Here is a 22,434-nt window from a genome sequence, read left to right on the forward strand (position 1 = left end):
GGATTTCATTGTGGAGTTACCCAACACAGTTATCCTTATGGTGGTTGACCGGTTCTCGAAAATGTCTCATTGTATTCCACATAAGAAGTTGCCCACTTCTAAGGAACTGGCATCCATTTTTGCTCGGGAGATCTTTCACTTACATGGGCTTCCCAAGGTGATCGTCTCGAACAGGGGTAGTCAGTTTGTGTCCCGGTTCTGGCAAGCCTTTTGTGCACAGTTGGGAACTCGGCTTGCTTTCCCCTCTGCGTATCACCCGCAGTCTAATGGGGTTGAAAAACGAGCCAATCAGTCCTTGGAGCAGTTCCTACGTTGCTATATTTTTGACCATCATAACAACTGGTCAGACCTCTTACCATGGACGGAGTTTTCTCACAATAGTGCCTTGAATTTTGCCTGACATTTGTTCCGCAGAGTATTCCTACATTAGAGGAGCATCTCCATGGTCTTTGTTCCACTTGGGCACAAGTCCAGGAGGCTTTGCGATATGCTGATAGGTACAGACTCCATGCTGACCGCAGACGCCTGCCTCCGCCTTCCTACCAGGCTTGGGACAGGGTCTGGCTGTCATTTTGCAACCTCTGACTTTGTGTTCCCTCCCTGAAGTTTGCACCTCGGTTTATTGGGCCTTTCCATAGTCTCTGCAGGATTAACCCAGTGGCTTACGCGTTAGACCTTCTGTCTAATATGGAAAATATTGATTTGTGGTGTTTCTGTTTAGTAACTGAAGTCAATCGACCCACATCTCTGAATTATATAATGAATCACTAAAAAATTGTTTCCTCTAAATGGGACTTTGAATGGGACACTGCTTCAGTAGAGTCAGACAATATTTTTAACAAAATATTTCTTATTTATTAAGTGAGGCAAAAGTGTCACAATTGTGCACATGAAAATACAGGATGCAGATGGACAATACAGAGATAAAAATTACAATGCATGCAAACCAATACTCAATTGAAACAAAATATGACAAAAGAGATAACCCAACATGTTTCGAATCTATCGTAATAGTTCTCTTCTTCAGGGGTAAGTGGTTACATCAAGGTGATAAAACATCTACAAGCCCCCAAGGTATACAGACAGTAGCTTTAAAAAAGCTATGGGAGATGGTAAAATCATATTAAGTGATTATCTTGAGGGATCAAGGATGAAGATGGTGGCAGAAATACAGCGTATGTTCAACCCGCCACTGGATCCGTGGCAGATGCAACAGCTTACTCACTTTCTCTGCTGCCTTATTCGGGGGGAGATATCGGATTGTCTAAATACGCCAATGGAAAATCTCTGTCTTCCCATGGGGTATCAGAGGTATATAAAATATTAATAGATCCTCCCGAAGAGTATGTCCCTAGATTTCTTGAGAAATTGGAAAGAGACATAGATACCACATTTTCTAAAAAGCAACGGAACCAAATCTTATATTTTGCCCATTATTCTTCTACAGCTAGTAACCATCAAGAGTTATGTTATAAAATTCTTACAAGATGGTATAAAGTTCCATCGTTAATACAGAGAATCTATTCGGAACAGACAAATATTTGTTGGTGCTGTGGAGAGTCAGTGGGTGATATGCTGTACATTTTTTGGTCATGTCGAAACTTATCAGATTTTTGGGGCAAAGTGCAGAATATTATTAAACAGTTAACAGGGTACGACTTGGGATCTGACCCAGCTAGATATTTCCTCCACAACTCAGATTTTCCAAAATGTAGGTACCGAAACTCTTTGGTTGCTCATCTTTTGAATGCAGCAAAGGCTTGTATTCCGGCCCTATGGAAGCAGAGGATACCCCCCTCAACCTCATTGTGGTTTAAAAAAGTAGCTGATATCAATGCTATGGAAAAAGAGATTGCAGTTATGCAGGGTGAAGTGGAGAAGTTGGAGTTTAAATGGGAACCGTGGTCCCATTTTGTATCCACTAGAGAATATGGCAGTGTACTCGTGGAGGGAGAATCGGGAGGGGAGGAGGGAGGACATATATAGATTTTTTTTGGTGTGTTTTTTTTGGTATAAGTGGGTGCAAAATGAAACGATATATATTTGGGATATGTTTTAATGAAATACGTATATATACGTATATACCGTATTTTTCGGACTATAAGGCGCACGTAAAAGCCTAAATTTTCTCACAAAATCGACCGTGCGCCTTATAATCCGGTGCGCCTTATATATGACCTGTTGACATCGCTGGAGTTCTTTGGTTAATGCACCCGGAATGATGGCAAGCACCGAATTAGTTTTCTTCACTTGGGCTTTAACAGTATCTGTCAGATGGGCGCGCATGGAGTCACAGATCAATAGGGATGGAGATTCGTGGAAAAAGCCACCCGGTCTCTTGACGTAAACCTTCGGACTATAAGGCGCACGTAAAAGCCTAAATTTTCTCACAAAATCGACCGTGCGCCTTATAGTCCGATGCGCCTTATATATGGAAATATCCATTTTATCAGCCGGTCGTTGCTAGTGCGCCTTATAATCCGGTGCGCCTTATAGTCCGAAAAATACGGTAATGAAATTGTATTTGTGTTTGGTGTGCAAAAGTTCTTGAAAATAAAATATAGAATTAAAAAAAAAAAACGTCTACAATTGAAAAAGACATGAACGTAAAGATACATAATCATGACATAGAAATAACAAAAACAAAGATTAGGTAAATTGCTAGGTCTGTATTCAAAACTAGATAAGCATAGACCCTGCACATTGCGTGAAGATTAGCCAAACTTTTTGCATCCAGTTTAAAAAATATTTTTTAGAAATGCTGTGGCCTGGGGGCTACCAAAGGAGCTTGGAAAGGATGGACACACTCTGATGGAAAAACCAGACTGCTAAAAAACTGTCAATTCACAAAGGGTGCTCTGAGCAACACCCCCTAGAGAACTCAGATGATAGGCCTGGTAGACGGCCCAAGATTACTAAAAATAGAGTAGATGACATAATAATAGTTATTTGATATGGGTACCAGGGAGCTAGACAAAATGTCCCCAAAGCCATTAAAACTAAACTGATGTATGGGCATATGTATACTTACCAGGCCAAACAGGCTGTGAGGTGTGTGAGGAGAAAGGACCTGATCACTATGAAACAAAGCCACGCTTCAGGTGCCAAAGGGTAGACTGTTCCCACTCACCCACGGGGATGGAACAGAGGACTGCTATGATATGATAATGAATACTGAGCTACTAGAGAAAAGATACAAGGGCTAGAAAAGGAGACAAATAATATGTACCCTAGAAAAGATTCCTTTGTATATATACATTCCCCATTAATAACCACAAAGCTACTAAAAAATGCATTACCTCGATAGGGAACAGTGCCTACATAGGTCAACAACCATCACGGTATGCCGGATACAAGGGGCACACTATAGTGTGTATTCTTATATGGGTCTGTGAGCCAATGAAAACCCAGGTATCAAGAGAGGGGGCGGTGCTGTAAACAAGTGTCCCCCCCAGTGTAATGGTGTGTGGCAACGTCTCTGCCATGCTGCCCAGGTAGGAAGAGGGAAGATCGGTGTCCTAGGCGTGGCCCCAGTGGATATGATGTGTGGGCTATGCCGCCCCACATCAGGGTCTCGCTGCGCATGCCCGGCATCATGGTAGCCATGGGAACTGGTTCCGTAGATGCCAGAAGGGGGAAGGCTGAACACGTCACCCAGACGTGTCACAGCCCCCCTGCGCCGAGTAAAGTGACAGTGAGAGCAGAGAGTGGGGTGTAAACATCCACCTGAGCACCAGATGGTGGACAGGCGAAGCATATAAGTCACTTGGATCGATCAAACAGATCCTGAGATAAGAAACAAAAGCACAGAATATCATAGCGTAGATACATAATATAAACTATATACATAATACTGAAGTCTTAGGGATTTAAAATACACACTAAACACTGTAAAAAAGAGGAAGAGGGAAAAGTTCCACCAACATTTGACTAGGAGTGAAGTTAGTAACACTTATTTAGACTGACCTAATACTATGGTTAAAGTGGTTGTAAACCCTTACAACACACTTTGACCTACAGGTAAGCCTAGATTAAGGCTTACCTGTAGGTCCAAGAAATATCTCCTAAACCTACACGGTTTAGGAGATATTTGCCGAAAGACAGGCACCGCTGTCTACGGCGCATGCACCGTAGACAGTGGCGCGCAGGCGCACTGAGCGCGGCACCGTCAACGGCGAATATGCCGCGCGTGGCGGCTCCCGTGCGCATACACGGGAGTGACGTCATCTCGGCTTCGCTGAATGACAGCGGCGGAGCCGCGAGAGCCACCGAGAAGATGGATGCGCCGGACTACAGGGGACAGCGGTGACATCGCTGGCTCCTGTGTCAGGTAAGTGACACATAATGGACTACTATGCGATGCATAGTAGTCCATTATGCTTTACCTTTGCAGGGAATGAAAGAGGAAAAAAACTCATCAGGTTCAGATGGTTGACTTGCATTCAGATGAAAAATACACCTTTTTTCCAGTTGTAACAAGGACTTGTTCCAGTCTCCCCCCTCGCCCCATACCTAGCTGTATGTGGTCAAGGATAAGGAAGGATATCCTGGGTAGAACCCTAGCATGTATATCATTTACATGTCTCCCAAGAGGCAGACTTGGATTGCATGTTTTCATTGAAATGATATGACGTTAATCTCTACGCCAGAATTCCTGGATCGTTTTCCCCACGTAAAAGAAGGCAGGCGTCGTGACAGTTGGCGTTGTGTCTAGGTTTGTATCATTCGCCATTGGATAATCTGATGTCTTTTGAGGTTTTAATGACCCGACAGTAATTACAGCTGCCACAGGTGAATGTTCTTGTGCGTTTACAAGGATCTTTGCGCCTATCATTCTTAAATTCACTCGAAACCAGCTGGTCTCTTAGAGACTTAGCTCGTTTTGAAATGAAGGATGGGGTGTCTGTCACTAAGGGACCTATGGTGGGGTCCATAGTTAGAACATGCCAGTACTTTTTGACAATGCCCTTAATAATTTCCTGCTGATTGGAAAATTTTGGTACAATAGAAATGGGGTTCTTTTTCTTTATCTTCAAGGACAGATGATATAGAAGGTCATTACGTGTCCTCAAAATGGCCCATGAGACATATATTTGAGTAACCCAGTATTAGAAATCTGTCCTTGAGTAGATCGGCCTCATGTTTGAATGTTGAATTATCTGAACGATTTCTCCTTATCCTTAAGTACTGGCTGTATGGAATTGATGAGATAAGCTCCCTGGGATGGAAGCTACTGGCATGCAGAATAGAATCGCCAGCCGTGGGCTTCCTATATAGGCTACTACTGAGTAAGCCATTTGCATCCTTGTGGATGACAACATCCAAAAATGTGATAGAGGATTTGTCCCATGTCATCTTGAAAGTCAGATTAAAATTATTTTGATTGAGTAGTAAGAGGAAGGTTTCCAATTGGTCATGGGGGCCGTCCCACACAAGGAATACATCATCGATATATCTATACCAAATAACGACATACCTCAAGAGGGAGGCCATGTCTTCTTATTAAAGAATCATACGTTCCCACTCCCCAGTTACAGATTGGCATACGATGGAGCACATAAAGTCTCTATCGCAACACCCTGCACCTGGAAGTGGGAACCATTAAAGGTAAAATAATTGTTTTGCAGTATGAACACAAGGGTGCAAAGAAGAAAATCATTAGTCTTTTTCGAATCACTGTGTTGAGAAATTATATGTTTAATGCAGGCTAAACCTTTGTCATGGGACATAGAACTGTACAAAGCCTCCATGTCTAGAGCCACTAGGGCTGACGTGGAGAGAATGCAAAGTCCATCAATGTTCTGAAGCAGGTGCATAGGGTCACGAATATAGCTGGGTAGATGAGCTACATAGGGACATAACTGCCCATCAAGGAACCTACTAAGTTTTTCTGTTATAGATCCATTGCTGGATATTATAGGTCTTCCCGATGGACATTTAATGTAACGAATTAAGATAACGAATAAAAAGTTGGTATCCTTCAGAATACAGTTGTACATAACATACATTTCGTTATCCATTATAACAATATTGCCTCATTTGTCCAAGGGCTTTATTGTTATACCCGAGTTCTCTATCGATGTCCTTAGAGCTTCTCTTTCTTCTTTGGATAAGTAATCATGACCCTGATGCAAGACCTTGATTTTACAGATCTCTCTGCCAGTTAGCTTTACGAAGGCCAACACATTAGAGTTGGCATTCAAAGCGGGGAATTTGCCTGACTTCTTTTTATATATGGAAGACAAAGGGGGTTTTGTCTGATCAAAACGTCCTAATAGGTGTTCTAGATCAACAAGATCGGGAGTCTCATTTTCCTCCAGAAGAGTGATCAGAATATCCAAGGCTTTTGAGTTCCTGTGATTCAAATTTGGGCTTAACAGGCTCCTCTTTTGAATAAATCTGTTTTTAATATAAATTTCCCAGCAAACAATTGGAGGTCCTCGATTGCCTCGAACTTATCAAAGTCTTGGTTGGGGCAGAAACTCAGACCCCGAGCAAGGATCTGTGTTTAAAACTTTGTGAGTATATGAGAGAACAGATTCACGACATTCAAATTCGGGGTCAAGGCCTTTATCATACTTTTACTCATTCGCAGTTCTCTGTTCCGTCCCCCTGGGCAAGTGGGAACAGTCTACCCTTTGCACCTGAAGCATGGCTTTGTTTCATAGTGATTAGATCCTTTCTCCTCACAGCCTGTTTGGCCTGGTAGGTATACATATGCCCATACATTAGTTTTGTTGTCATGGCTTTGGGGACATTTTTGTCTAGCTCCCTGGTAACTATATCAAATAGAAAAATATTTTGTTATCTACTCTATTTTTAGTAATCTTGGGCTGTCTGCCGGGCCTATCATCCAGGTTATCTAGGGGGTGCTGCTCAGAGCGCCCTTTGTGAATTGACAGTTTGAGCAGTCTGGCAGTGTGCAGATTGTGTCCATCCTTTCCAAGCTCCTTTGGTCGCCCCAAGGCTGCAGTATTTGTCAAATTGTTTTTAAACTGGATGCAAAAAGTTTGGCTAATCTTCACGCAATGTTCAGGGTCAGTGTTTATCTAGTTTTGAATACAGACCGAGCAATTTACCTAATCTTTGTTATGATTTCCATGTCATGATTATGTAGATTTACATTCATGTCTTTTTCTACTGTAGATGTATTATCATCTTGATGTAACCACTTACCCCTGAAGAAGAGAACTATTACGATAGATTTGAAATGCGTTGGGTTATCTCTTTTGTCATATTTGTTTCAATTGAGTATTGGTTTACATGCATTGTAATTCTTATATCTGTATTGTCCATCTGCATCCTGTATTTTCATGTCTTGCACAATTGTGACACTTTTACCTCACTTAATAAATAAGAAATATTTTGATAATAATATGGCCTTACTCTACTGAAGCAGCGTCCCGTTCAAAGTCCCATTTAGAGGAAACAATATTTTAATGATTCCTTCTAATATGCGTATCTCAAATATATTTCAGGTCTTCTTATTAAAACCTTTGGTGTGCAACCACTTTACCACGTCGGTGCCACGTCCATGAGGAGTATGAAGTACAGTCCATTGCTGACTTCCGTAGGTTCCGTGGGCACATACAGTACCTGGTGCATTAGAAAGGTTACGGTGCAGAGGAACGCTCTTGTGTCTCATCCTCAGACGTACATGCCCCTGTTCTCCTCCGTGATTTCCACAGATGGTTTCCCCTCAAGCCTGGTGGTCCTCCGATGGGGGAGGGGTCATTGAGGAGAGGGTACCGTCAGGGCTGGGCTCAGCCCTTCCTTCTCTGAGCTGGCCACACAGCTGTCTGCTAATTGCCAGCTCCTATCTCTCCACAGTGACTCACCTGTTGATATCCTGCTTGTCAGTCCTGCTTACTTAAGCCATCCAGCCCAGATGATCTCTGCCTTCACCTTGGTCAACATCACAGAAACTTTCGCCTTCGCTCCTGTTAAAGACTTGCTTGGCTGACATTTCTTTTAGCTCCAGATCCTGCTTGCTGTTCCACTACGCTGATTCCTGGCTTCCTGACTTTCCGTTACGGTTGGCTATATTTTGACTACGTTTGTTCTATTTCCTTTTATTATTAAACAAGTGTGATTTAACTGTACTTCTGTCTCGGTCTGATTCATGGTTTCTGACAGTCGTCACTCCTGCACAAATCTCCGTAGCTGTACCTTGGCCCTTTAAACAGCTATAGCAGGGGGGCGTGTCCGGATGTAACAGGAGCAGGACGTGTCTCGGTGGAGCTCCGCCATCCTGATCCCATCCGCATCCATCCTGGGCCCTATACTACAGAAAAAGACTCCACATCATCTCTGCCTGACGCCTGATATCTTCTGTAGCAGCCCCGGTGGATATTTTCCTGCCCGGCCGCCGATTAAGGAAATACAGTGAGGTGTCCGGCCTCCTCCTCTGTAGTGCCGCCACCATCTTGCGGCCTACCTCGCCTCCGGTCCCCCCGGGCTCCGATACTGCGCTCTGTGGGTGTGGTGGCAGTGCACCGCGGCGCCTACATGGCGGATGCCCCTGGGACAGTGTGGGGAAGTGTGGGGGCTGGATGCGCTGAGCGGATCCTGCGGAGCTGCTCCGGAGTGCCTGAGGCCCGCCGCCATCTTGCGGCCTCACAATCGGCCGCCATCCTCCTCCTGCTAGTACCTGGGGACTCCTCTGTTCATCTCCTGGGACCATCGGAGGTCTCCTGCACCCAATCCGGTGGAAATTTGTGGAGCCTGACCGGCGGATAGTGCCCGGCGGGACTGTTTGGCGCGTCGGACCTCCCGGCCATCTTGAGGCCTATCCTGCATCCATCACCCGCGGCCTGGGGCTCCGACTGTCTGCGGGAGGCAGGGCGTCAGCTCCCTCTACGCCTAATGGAGGCTTCTGGACAAAGGTTGGTCGGGGAGGGGGCCGGGGGGAGGAGAGGGGGATCCCTTAAAGGGCATCATTGGGTACCCTGCTCACCTGGACTCACTCTTCATCCTCATCATTGGGCCTTCCGTGTGGTGCTACCGCATCATAGGGTTACCCTCCTAGAGACTGTCGCTGTGCCCCGGGGGTAACCATACTGCCCCCCACCCCGTGTACCCAACAGCACATGGACTGTTCTGCCATCTGTGTCTCCCCCTGCTGTGTTTGTGCCCTGCTGGAGGCCTGGACCCTGAGCTCACCCACTCCTGTCCTCTGACCCGCAGGGAAAACCCGGGCGCTTGCAACAGACTCTCCACCCGCAGCATCCCCCAAGATCCTCCCTCGCCGCGGGGTGAACCTCGGATGGGCCACCCTAAGACCCGCTGTTCTAAATCCGGCTCCAGGACTCCTCGTGCCCCCCTGCCGGCTGCTGCCTTATCTACTAGGCGATCCGCGGCTGTGATAGCGTCCGACGCGCGGGAGGCCACGGATTCCGGGGAGGTGGGGGCTCCCACGGGAGCGGAGCTCTTGGCAGCCATAACATCCTGTAAAGAAACCCTGACAGCCAAGATAGACTTCTTGAGTGTAGATGTTGGTCTCATCCGACAGGACATGGATAAGTTCCGCTCGCGTGTCGCTGAGGTGGAGGATAGAATCTCCGTGGTGGAGGATACGGTCCGCTCAGACTCCAGGGAAGTGAGGGCCTTGCAAATTCAGGTGAAGGCGCTACAAGAACGTGCAATTGATACTGAAAATCCGCATACTTGGACTTCCTGAAAGGGCTGAGGGCCCTAGGCCCGCTGAGTTTGCTGAAGGACTCCTGTCCACCTTGTTAAACCTGGGGGAGTTGCCACCCACCTTTGTGGTGGAGAGAGCCCACGGGGTCCCACCACTCCCTCCGAGGCCTGGGGCACCCCCGCACCCCTTCCGGCTGCGGCTGTTAAATTACTGCGACAGGGACCGCATCCTGGCGGTGGCTCGTACCATGCCTGAAATCAAGTATGAGAACACCAAACTTCTATTCTTTCCGGACTTCTCTTAGGAAGTGCAGCAAAGACGCAAGTCCTTCACCGATGTGAGACGCCGTCTCAGAGAAAGAGGAATTCGTTTTGGTCTTCTGTATCCCAGCAGGTTACGAATTACCGATGGTGATAACACCTGCTTTTTTGACACCCCGGAGGCTGCGGCAGCGTGGCTGGATGCCCACTGATCATATCTGCTCTGGGGGCTTGTAATGGCTGACCGTGATCGCCGGGGGGTAGCTACGTATCCCTCTTCTTCTTCAATGCTTTGACCCGAGTAGACTCCTAGCAACTTTGATCTTTGTTCCCGGCCCTTTCTCCTCATTGAGTCCAGCTTTGCCCTTGCAGATTGCTTGTTTATCCTGCATCGCGGGATGGAATGTGCTTACTCCTGCCTAAGGAGCTCCACTGGAGGCCACTGAGTTGACCACCTTTTGTTTGAGGCGCACCCCCTGCCTACTTCCCCTCCCCGTTCTCCCTCCAAGACTGGACTGCTCTTTTCGAAATTGGTGCAGGCTACTAGGAAGGACTGTACTCACCTGTGGCCCACCATCCGGGGGTCTCGGTGACCTGTAAGTTCTAAAGTTATGGGAAGAAACCCTGCATCAGTTTGTATGGGTAGATGGCCTAGTGTTTTGGTCATCACCCTCGGTTCTTCTGATGTTGGGGTAGGGTTTTGTATGTTCTGTGGGGAGAGGGTTTTTTGTCTTAACGCAAAGGTCAAAATATGTGCTGTTCGACTACTGAAGAGTATGTGTACTAAATTTGGGTTTGCTTCCACCTACTGGTTGTTTGGGATTATCCTGCTCTTGTTTCCCCCTGACGTTCCATGATGGCCTCCTCTGATACCGAGTCGCTAACTATTTTTTCATGGAATGTCAGGGGACTCAACTCCAAATACAAGTGCTCGCTGTTATTTCAATATTTAAAATTACATAATCCCCACATAGTCCTGCTGCAGGAAACACACTTGACTGGTAGTAAGGTTCTGGCTCTGAAAAAACCCTGGGGGCAAAGGGTGTTACATGCGACCTACTCCTCGTACTCTCAAGGGGTGTCGATACTGATCAGTAAGCGAGTGCCATGTATGATACATGAGGTTCACTTGGATCCCCAGGGGAAATTTGCTATATTGGTCTTGAGCATCTTTACTAAGAAATATGTTATTGTTAACGTGTACCTCCCTCCTCCGAGCCAGGTGCAGGTTCTGTATACTTTATATGAGAGGTTGGCTCCGCATTGCCCGGCATGTGTCCTGTTTATGGGTGATTTTAACGCCACATTGTCCCGTGACCTAGATAGGCCCTCTCCACAAGCGACTTTCAATCCTGACCTTGGTTCGTGGGCCCTAGCAACGGACTACCAGGAGGTGTGGAGATGGCTTCACCCCCAGGATAGAGCATACTCCTGTTTTTCCTCCACGTTCAAAATGTCCTCCCGCATTGATCTGGCATTTGCAAATGACCTCCTCCTGGCTAATGTCCAGGAGGCTAGCTACCTTCCCTCTGGTCTTTTGGATCACCACCCCCATAAATTGATTATCAGGACCACCAAGTTAAGGAGTAAAGCCCTTTGGAGGCTACAGCCCCATTGGATCAGTAACGTAACTGTTCACAACAGAGTTGCTCCCTCCTTGCAGGACTACTGGGTGCGCAATGTGGGGTCAGCCTCCCTGGAGATGACGTGGGATGCTTCCAAAGCCTACGGTAGGGGGCAGTACATTTCCGCTGTGGTGGCAGTCAGAGCAGAACTTGGGGACAGGGTATCCGAGTTGCAGCACAGGGTTGAGGAGGCTCTAGATCAGTACTCCGTCTCGACGACGGTCCCCAATTTCGAGCACCTCTTGTCGTTCAGGCGAGAACTGAATCTCCATGTCTCGAATACCACCAGGCTGGGTCTACAAGACAGCAGACAGAAATACTTTGAATATGGAGATAAGAATAGCAAACTACTAGCTATGCTGGCGCAGCAGGACAGGCCTGTGGCGGTTATACCTGAACTACTCACGGAGGACGGGGTACTGGTTACCTCTCCGAAGGATATTTTATCTGCATTCACCAGGTTCTACACCTCCCTGTATGTCTCCTCACTCCCTGAATGCTTTGACCCTGCACCAATGACCTCACTGTTAGATACACTGGCTCTGGGGTGGCTCTCTGATGCGGAGCGACAGCTCCTTGTTTCGGAGATCACACCAAAGGAGGGCACGATGGCCATTGGGTCTTTCCCGGCAGGGAAGACCCTGGGGCCGGATGGGCTACCCATAGAATATTATAGAGCCCACATAGAACTGCTTGCCCCCAGGTTGGCTCAGGTGTATTGCTCATGTCTTCGACAGGGCTCCCTGCCCCCCTCAATGAGAGAGGCCCATATTATTCTTATTCCAAAGCCTAATAAGGACCCCAAACAGTGCGCCTCTTACAGGCCGATAGCACTCCTTAATTGTGACTTAAAAATATTGACTAAAATACTGGCCATTAGACTTAATAAAGTAATCAAATCTCTGATTGATTCTGATCAAACTGGCTTTATGCCAGGTAGGTCCACGGACATTAATATCCGTAGACTGTTTTCCAACATTCATGCCCCCCATGATAATCAAGGCACTAGGACTATTGCCACTCTTGATATGGAAAAGGCATTCGATACAGTGGAATGGGTATATCTGTGGGAGGTGCTTAGAAGAATGGGTTTCCCCCTGCGGTTTATTGCCTGCATACGCACACTGTACGCCGGTCCCATGGCACGCATTAAACTGAATGGCTCCTTGTCTCCTCCGTTCCCTCTGCAGAGGGGCACCAGGCAGGGATGCCCTCTCTCCCGGGCCTTGTTTGCCCTAGCCATGGAACCTATTGCTGAGGCTCTCAGGAGTTCGGCTGTGGTCCGTGGTCTTCGGGTGGGCTGGCTGGAGGAGAGAGTGGCTCTCTATGCAGATGATCTTCTGCTCTTTTTGAATGATCCTGGTGACTCTTTGCAGGGTGCACTCGGAATTATGGATGCCTTCTCTGTCTTTAACGGGTTGAAGGTAAATTGGCATAAATCTCAACTCTTCCCGGTGGACGAAGGGGCCAGGACCTCTCCATCCTCTACCAAGCTTCAGTGGGTGGATAGGTTTACCTACTTGGGTATTGTTGTCTCAAGGGAGAGCGGGGACTTTGTCCGGCTCAATCTTGAGCCTGTTCTGGCAGGGATCAAGTCCAAATTGAAGGCGTGGGGCAATCTTCCCCTCTCCCTTATAGGCCGCATTAACCTTCTTAAAATGAAGATCCTTCCCAAGCTTACGTACATTTTTAGGAACTCCCCACAATGGCTGACTAAAACCTTCTTTAACTCTCTGAAACAACTTTTCCTCTCCTTCATTTGGGGACCCAAGTCCCCTAGATTCAGATACACCACTCTCACCAGGCCTGTGGGGAATGGGGGGTTGGCTCTTCCTGATTACCACAAATACTTCTGGGCCACTCAGCTCTAAAACTGCCCACTGGTGGTTGCAGCCGGACCTGACCAATGCTGCAACGTTCCTGGAGGCAGCTATAGTGGGGTCTCTGGAGGCCTTGTGGGGGTTGATATTCAGGGGGCTGAAAACTCCTCACTGCCTCACCCCTTCTATGCGCACCACTATAAGGGCGTGGAGGGCAGGGGAGGCGCTGAGAACACCCCTGCTGAACTCCTGGTCTCCCCACACCCCCCTGTGGCTGAATCTTAACCTCCCGCAGTTCAATACCATCCCGGACCCACAGGCCTGGGCCAAATGTAAAATACTAACTCTCGAACATGTCATCACTAACGGGGAACTTACTCCCTTTCATATACTACGCACTAAATTTAATGTGCCTGTGTGGGCCCATTTTCGTTATCTCCAAATAGCTAATGCATATCGATGTCAATTTTTAAGTCAACCGGTCGTGCTAGAATACTCTGAGCTTGAATCCATCCTTCGGGTAAAAGACCTAGAGAAACCCATGTCTCAGATTTATAGGTCCCTGCTGGTTGCTGCCTTCCCCGAGTTGTCCTCCCTCTGCAGGAAATGGGTGGAGGACATACCGGAGTTAGAGGACGATGACTGGAGGGAGGTTTGGGATTTTCCATTCTCCCCTTTGGTGTCAGCCAGGGACAAATTGGTCCAATACAAAATTGATCATAGGGCCCACTACACGCCTCACAGATTGCATCAGATGTCGCTGACGCATTCCTCAGCGTGCTGGCGATGCTCCTATCGGCCAGGAGACTTCATTCACATTTTCTGGACTTGCCCAGTGATTGAATGCTACTGGAAGGAGGTTCTCCTGGTGATAGTCAGGACTTCTAAGATCAGTATCCCTTGTGACCCTAAATATTGTCTGCTGGGGCTCGTAGAACAAATGTCGATCCTCAGAGCTAGGAAAACACTCATATCCTTGTTATTGTACTATGCATGAAAGGCCATCACCATGATCTGGAAACAATCGTCCCCCCCCCTCTATCAAATTTTGGAAGAACCTGGTGAATGCTAGTTTGCCCCTCTATAAGGCCACCTACTCGAGCAGGGGTTGCCCACAAAATTTTGAGAAGGTGTGGACCTGCTGGTTGGATGATACCACTACGGCAACTGATGTAGTGATTAACCCATAATTCTTCATTAAGGTCATAGTGGGATGATAGGCTGACCCAAATGCTCCTATGCTATTTTATCCTGTATGTATAACACTTAGCACAAAACCTCCTGCAATACCCTCTCCCCACATTGGGGTATATCTAGTTTAGGTTGTATTGTTTTGACCTGCCCTGATACGGCCCGTTGCTGCATCAGTAACAGATTGTATGTTTAGAAAATGTGTCCTTATGTGGCCTGTTGCTGCATTTGAAGGTTTGCCCCTGCGTGGGAAATGTTTGGCCCCTGCGTGGGCAATTGGTGTACCACTGAAAACTCAATAAAAACGATTTTCTAAAAAAAAAAAAAAAAAAAAAAAAAAAACAGCTATAGCAGGCACATGTGTTACATGACAGGGGGCCTGGCGTTTGCAGGCACAAGATTCAGAACTGGGATATGCACACACAAAATCCCTGTTCTGAGAGGAGGACTACTAGTTAGGAACAGCCATCTGGCTTCTCCTCTAGTCAGTCACATCCCCCACAGTTAAAACACACATGAGGAAACACATTTATTCCCTACCAGTGACATTTACACAGCGATCAGTGCATTTTTTTAGAGCCCTGATCACTGTATAAATGTCAATGGTCCCAAAAATGTGTCCGATCTGTCCGCCGCAATGTCGCAGTCCTGCTAAAAATCACAGATCGCCACCTTTACTAATTTAAAAAAATGCCATAAATCTATTCCCTATTTTGTAGACCCTGTAACTTTTGTGCAAACCAAATACACTGAGTCCGGTTGAACTGGATGGACTGGTGTCTTTATTTAACCTTACTATGTAAAAAATCTATATACGCTTATTGCGATTTTTTTACCAAAAATATGTAGAAGAATATATATTAGCCTAAACAGAGGAAGAAATTCGTTTTTTATATTTTTGGAGGGAGATTTATTATAGCAAAAAGTAAAAAATATTGCTTTTTCAAAATTGTCGCTTTTTTTTGTTTATAACGCAAAAAATAAAAACTGCAGAGGTGATCAAATATCACCAAAAGAAAGATCTATTTGTCGGAAAAAAAGGGGACCTCAATTTTGTTTGGGAACAGTGTCGCACGGCCACGCAATTGTCAGTTAAAGTGACGCAGTGCCGTATCGCAAAAAATGCCCGGTCATTAAGGGGGCAAATCTTTCCGGGGCTGAAATGGTTAAGCATCAGTAAATCACTGCTCATTTAAAAATTATGTTTTTGCACAAACTTTTTTTCATTGATACATGTCCCCCAGGGCAGTACAGGAACCCCCATGCCCTTCGTATGTCCAATAACTTGCATCCAAGCGATCAAAATGAGCACTTTTGATTTTTCCTGTTCGGGTTCAATAGACTTCAATGGGATTCATTATTTGGTTTCAACTTCCTGATGTTCAAGCATTCTGGAGCAAACTGAACAGGGGGTCGTTCGGCCCATCTCTACTAATTGTTTTACATAATGTAGTAGCATTAATACATGTAGGAAAACCAACATTAGATGCGATTTATTCTTCCAAAGCAAATACGGCTTTGCAAACTAGTACTGACTTGTATTCCAATGTTTCTCTTCATCAATTATCTAATGAGACCCCAAAGCTGATGGAGAGAGGCATTGGAGAATCAAACAAGGATGATATACATGCAATGGACATCCTCCTTAACTGATGATGTCATTGGTTGTTAGCAGGTTGGCAGCTAGAAGGTTGTAATGGTGTACAATGATAACCTGTGGCTTTATGCAACTAAAAGGCAGGTTTCATTCACCCATCTGCTTGCATTCAATTTTGGGGAAATGTCTGGTTGAAAAAGGCTGCTATAAAACACCACCTAAAGAAAGCTCTATCCTTCTCAAAAAAAAAAAAAAAAGATACATTAATTTGATTACAGAGTTGCATTACTGAGGAATTATCAAAATATCACATCAGTTTAATTCACTTTTTTCTGCGTGCTGCATTTTTTCTGCACAGAACTGTTCTGAAACCTAACAAAAACGCACTGGAACTGTGTGTGGTGTGAACTGTAAGCAAAAACTGATCCGAAAACGTATGAGTGCATTTTTGTGGTGTGAACTAGCCTTAACCACTTGCCGCCGCCCTATTACAAATAGACGGCGGCAAAGTGGTTTCATAATCCTAACCGGACGTCATATGACGTGATCAGGATTATGAGCCGCTGCGCGCCCCCGGGGGCGCGCATCGCGGCGATCGTTGTTGCGGGGTGTCAGTCTGACACCCGGCAACTACGATCTCGGTAAAGAGTCTCCGACGGAGACTCTTTACCACGTGATCAGCCGTGTCCAATCACGGCTAATCACAGTGTAAATGGGAAGAGCCGGTGATCGGCTTTTCCTCACTCGCCTCTGACAGGGGGGGTCTGTGCTGATCGATTATCAGCACAGCCCCCCCGAGGATGCCCACACTGGACCACCAGGGACGCCACCAGACCACCAGGGATGCCCAGCAGAGTAATCCTCCAGGGATGCCAGTCAGGCACAATGGATGCCAATCAGTGCCCATAATGGATGGCAATCAGTGCCCACAATGGGCATCACTGATTGGCATGCATTATTGTTTGGCACTGAATGGCATCCATTAGTACAGTATAACACCTGTGTTGCTAATGAGTGCCCACCTGTGCTGCTAATGAGTGCCCACCTGTGCCGCTAATGAGTGCCCACCTGTGCCGCCTATCAGTGCCCACCTGTGCCGCCTATCAGTGCCCACCCATGCCCATCTGTGCCGCCTACCCATGCCCATCTGTGCCGCCTACCCATGCCCATCTGTGCCGCCCATCCATGCCAATCCGTGCCAGCTATCAGTGCCAATTTGTGCCACCTATCAGTGACCATCCGTGTCGCCTATCAGTGTCGCTTATCAGTGTCGCCTATCAGTGTCCATCAATGCCACCTCATCAGTGCCCATCAGTGCCGCCTCATCAGTGCCCATCAGTGTAGCCCCATCAGTGCCCATCCGTGAAGGAGAAAACTTACTTATTTACAAAGTTTTGAAACTGAAACAAAAAAAAAACATTTTTTTTCAAAATTTTCGGTATTTTTTTATTTGTAGCACAAAAAATAAAAACCGTAGAGGTGATCAAATACCACCAAAAGAAAGCTCTATTTGTGGGAAAAAAATGATAAAAATTTCATTTGGGTACAGTGTAGCATGACCGCGCAATTGTCATTCAAAGTGCGACAGCGCTGAAAGCTCAAAATTGGTCTGGGCAGGAAGGTGTTTAAGTGCCCTGTATTGAAGTGGTTAAAAATGCATGCACAGGGTTTTCCATGTATTCCAATGGCTCTAGTTCACACCAGTGCAGTCAGTTTCTGGTGTAGAAACTGACCGCACTGGTGTGAACTACAGCCATTGGAATACATGGAAAACACTGTGCATGCATTTTTAGTGCAGAAAAAAAGCACACGTAACTGCATCTGGTGTTAACTGACCCTAAGGCCTGATTCACACCTATGCATTTTTTTGTGCTTTTGCAGATTTTCACTATAGTCCATTTAACATTGTTTCCTATGGAACACGTTCTGTGGTGAAAATCTGCAAAATGCAAAAGCACTAAAAATGCATAGGTGTGAATCCAGCCTAATGCCATGTACAAACGACCGGACTTTGACGGACTAGGCCCGACGGTCTTCCCGACAGAGTTCCGACAGACTTTCCAAATGAACGGACTTGGCCACACACAATCACACCAAAGTCCGATGGATTTGAATGTGATAACGCACGACTGGACTAGAATAAGGACGTTCATAGCCAGTAGCCAATAGCTGCCCTAGCGTCGGTTTTTGTCCGTCCGACTCGCATACACACAAACAGATTTCTCGCTAGGAACTGGGTCGGAAAAATTTGAAACATGTTCTATTTCTAAACTTCGTCAGATTTTTGGACAGCAAAGGTCCGATGGAGCCCACACACGATCAACTTGTCCGACGGATTTGTTCCATCGGACCTTTGCTGTCGAAAAGTCCGGTCGCGTGTATGCGGCATTTGGCTACTTCGGGTTGGGGGGTTGTTAGCAGTAAAGCACCTCTAATTTTAGCAGCTCTTTACCACTGTAATAGCAGCGCTTTTTGGCCGCTAGCGGAGCGCATTTAATCCCCGCTAGTGGGTGAATGAGGGGCCACAGGCGCTTCTTCAGTGGTGGCCATTGATTTCAGAGGCAGGGGAGGTGGAGGAGCGGTGTACCGCTTCAGTGTGAAAGCACTCTGGCTTTCACGTTGGAGCTGAAGGGGAGGCGTTTGTTTTTTGCGCTATTTTTAGCCCTGTAGTCTTGTTTTGTTTTTTCTCTTTGCCGTGTACACACGACCGGACTTTCCAGCAGACTAGGTCCAACGGTCTTCCCGACGGACTTTCGGTGGAGTTCCAAAGGACTTTCCGAATGGCATGCTGGGATTGTGCTGTCATAATAGGAGGGGTCACCGGGCATGCTGGGACTGTTCCGTCATAAGGGGCAGTGTCATCACCCAGTGACCCCTCCACATGCCTATATAAGACATAGCTCACAGTGCACACAGCATTACAGAGGGAGAGAGCGTCGTGTCAACATCGGAAGAAGAGAATAGGGAAGAAGATGACGGAAAAGACCGGGCCACCACTAGCAAAAGGGCAGAAGATAGAGGAGGAGCCCGAGAGAAGAATCGGAGAGCGGGAGGGGAACTGGAGACAGAGAGAGAAGGCCGGAGAGAGTGGAGTCGGAAAAGAGACCCGCGAACATGGAAGAGACCCCCTAGCTACCTAATATATTATTTTAAAAACCTGTCTAGTGTGTTTTTTTTTATTGACACTTTTTCCCCCCATGTGAATGGGTAGGGGTACGATGAGGGGTGGGGGGCTGGGATCTGGGGTGTCCCCTTATTAAAGGGGGCTCCCGGATTCCGATAGGCCCCCCCGCCTGCAGACCCTGACAACCAATGGCCAGAGTTGTCGGGAAGAGGCCCTTGGCCTCATCAACATGGGGACAAGGTACTTTGGGGTGGGGGGGCTGCAGGGTGCCCCCCTTCCCCAAAGCACCCACTCCCCATGTTGAGGGCATGCGCCCTGGTATGGTTCAGGAGGGGCGCTCACTCGTCCCATCCCCTTTCCTGACCGGCCAGGCTGCGTGCTCGGATAAGGGTCTGGTATGGACTTTGGGGGGACCCCACACAATTTTTTCGGTGTAGGGGGTTCCCCTTAAAATTCATACTAGACCTAAGGGACATTGTCTCTTCTCCGAGATGTACAGTACCCTGTAGCCGAGAACCAGAACATTCTCGTGGGCAGGTGCTGTAGCTGCCCTTGCGTCGTATTTGGTCTGTCGGACCAGCATATAGACAAACAGGTTTCCCGATAGGAACTGGGTCCGGCGGGAAGATTTAAAACATGTTCTATTTCTAGGTCCATCGGATTTAAAAAAAAAAAAAAAAGAAAAAAAAAAAGTCAGATGAAGCCCAGTGAGCATGGGTGGTGAGCAGACAGTCGGTGAGAACCTGAGCTGACTGTTCCTGTGCCTTTCATAGCCCAGCGCTCCAGTGAGCATAGGTAGGAGGCGAGCAGAGAGCCTGAGCTGGCCACTGCTGCCCCCTTCACAGCACAGCACTCCAGTGAGCAAGGGTGGTGAGTAGAGAGCTGGTGAGAACCTGAGCTGGCTGCTCCCGTCCCTTTCACGGCCCAGCGCTCCAGTGAGCGTGGGTGGGGAGCAGAGAGCCAGAGCTGGCGGCTCCTGTCCCCTGAACAGCCCAGCCCTCCAGTGAGTGAGGGTGGGGAGCTGAGTAGAGTAAAAAACCTGAGCTGGCTGCTCCTGCCCTCTTCACAGCCCAGCGAGCGAGGGTGCAAAGCCAAGCAGAGAGCCAGAAAGAGCCTGAGCTGGCTGCTCCGACCCCCTTCACAGCCCAGCACTCCAGTGAGCGAGGGCGAGATGCAGAGAGTCTGAGCTGGCCACTTCCGCCCCATTTACAGTCCAGCGAACGAGGGTGGGGAGCTGAGCAGAGAGCCTGAGCTAGCCGCTCCTGCCCCTTCACAGCCCAGCGCTCCAGCGAGTGATGGCGAGGAGCTGAGCAGAGAGCTGACGAGAGCCTAAACTGGCCGCTCCCGCCCTCTTCACAGTCCAGCGAGTGAGGGTGGGGAGCCGAGCAGAGAGCCGGTGAGAGCCTGAGATGACCGCTCACGCCCCTTCACAGCTCAGCACTCCAGCAAGCGGGGATGGGGAGCCGAGCAGAGAGCCGAGCTGGCCGCTCACGCCCCTTCACAGCTCAGCACTCCAGCGAGCGAGGGTGGGGAGCAGAGCAGAGAGCTGGCGAGAGCCTGAGTTGCCCGCTCACGCCCTCTTCACAGTCCAGCGAGTGAGGGTGGGGAGCCGAGCAGACAGCCTGAGCTGGCCACTCACGCTTCCTTCACAGTACAGCGAGTGAGGGTGGGGAGCCGAGCAGAGAGCCTGAGCTGGCCGCTCACGCCCCTTTACAGCTCAGCACTCCAGCGAGCGAGGGTGAGGAGCCAAGCAGAGAGCCGGCCGCTCATGCCCCCTTCACAGTCCAGTGAGGGTGGGGAGCCGATCAGAGCTGGTGAGAGCCTGAACTGCCCACTCGAGCCCTCTTCACAGTCCAGCGAGTGAGGGTGGGGAGCCAAGCAGAGAGCTGGTGAGAGCCTGAGCTGCCCGCTCATGCCCTCTTCACAGTCCAGCGAGTGAGGGTGGGGAGCCAAGCAGAGAGCCGGTGAGAGCCTGAGCTGGGCGCTCACGCCCCTTCACAGCTCAGCACTCCAGCGAGCGAGGGTGGGGAGCAGGGAGCCATTGACAGACAGTTTGCAGGGAGCTGTGAGAATAGGGTTGCCACCTGTCCAGGATTCACCCGGACAGTTCGGGTTTGGAAGCATGCGTCCAGGTTTCAGACTGCCTGAAACCCGGACACATTATTCAGACTGGACCATGGCTTCCCAGCAGAGTTACTGGCTGCAGTTATCTAAGCTGAGAGTGTCTGTTACACCCTCTTTCACACTGCCCAAAGCCAGCACTCCCCCCAAACACACACACAGACAGGAGAGAGGGCTTGATCTGTACCTCTTACTATCTTAATTAGAAGTCCAGCAGCCTCAGCTACATCTGGATGAGAGGTGCTGACTGCCAAGGGGTGAGTGAGCTCACCATTCATCCCTGTCTGTGACTGAAGTCTCCCCCCTTCTCTCTCCTGCCTCTGAGAGTACACTAAGGTATATCAGGGTTCTCAGAGCACCATTTACATCAGAGTTCCCCTTTACACCAAAGAGCACAGTGTTCCCTCTTACATCAAAGTCCTCTCCTTACATCAGAGTTCTTAGTCTTCCCCCTTAAATCAGGGTTCCCAGAGCATCCCTTATGTTAGAGTCCCTAGAGTTCTCCCTTACAGTGAAAGGGAACTCTGCAAGTTCAGATGTAAAAGGGGAACTCTGTGGACTCTGATGTAAAGGGGAACTCTCGTTATTAATCTCATATGATTAGAAATGTTATTTAATAGCAAAATATATGTATAGTTTATACAAAAAAAAAATTGCTGTGCACCGATAAAGTGTTCGGGTTTGACTTGAAGAAAAGGTGGCAACCCTATGTGAGAAGCAAGCGATTGGTGGAGTTTGATCGCTCAGTTCTCAGTGTTAGAGCCACCAAGGTAAGTGCGATTCACAAAGGAAAAAACAAAAACCCATACATCTTTTAAAACGGGTGTGGACAGGATGAGGGTGTTACAGACTGGTACCGAAATGGAATAAAATGAAAGGCATGACTAGAAATGTGGGGAGCAGTAGTCATGTTTCTTAGCAGGTTAGTGACTTGAGCGTCCCTCTCTTCTCCTCACCTGACCCCTGAAATGCGCGCTCCCTACACCCCCCCACTATTCTCTCAGCGTAATCAGGGCGCGCGCACAGCTCCGGGGAGGGAGGGGCTAGAGGGCGGGG

This window comes from Lithobates pipiens, unplaced genomic scaffold (assembly GCF_037356315.1).
Source record: "Lithobates pipiens isolate NorthernLeopardFrog02 unplaced genomic scaffold, aLitPip1_a1.2 Scaffold_13, whole genome shotgun sequence".
Lineage (NCBI taxonomy): Eukaryota > Metazoa > Chordata > Amphibia > Anura > Ranidae > Lithobates > Lithobates pipiens.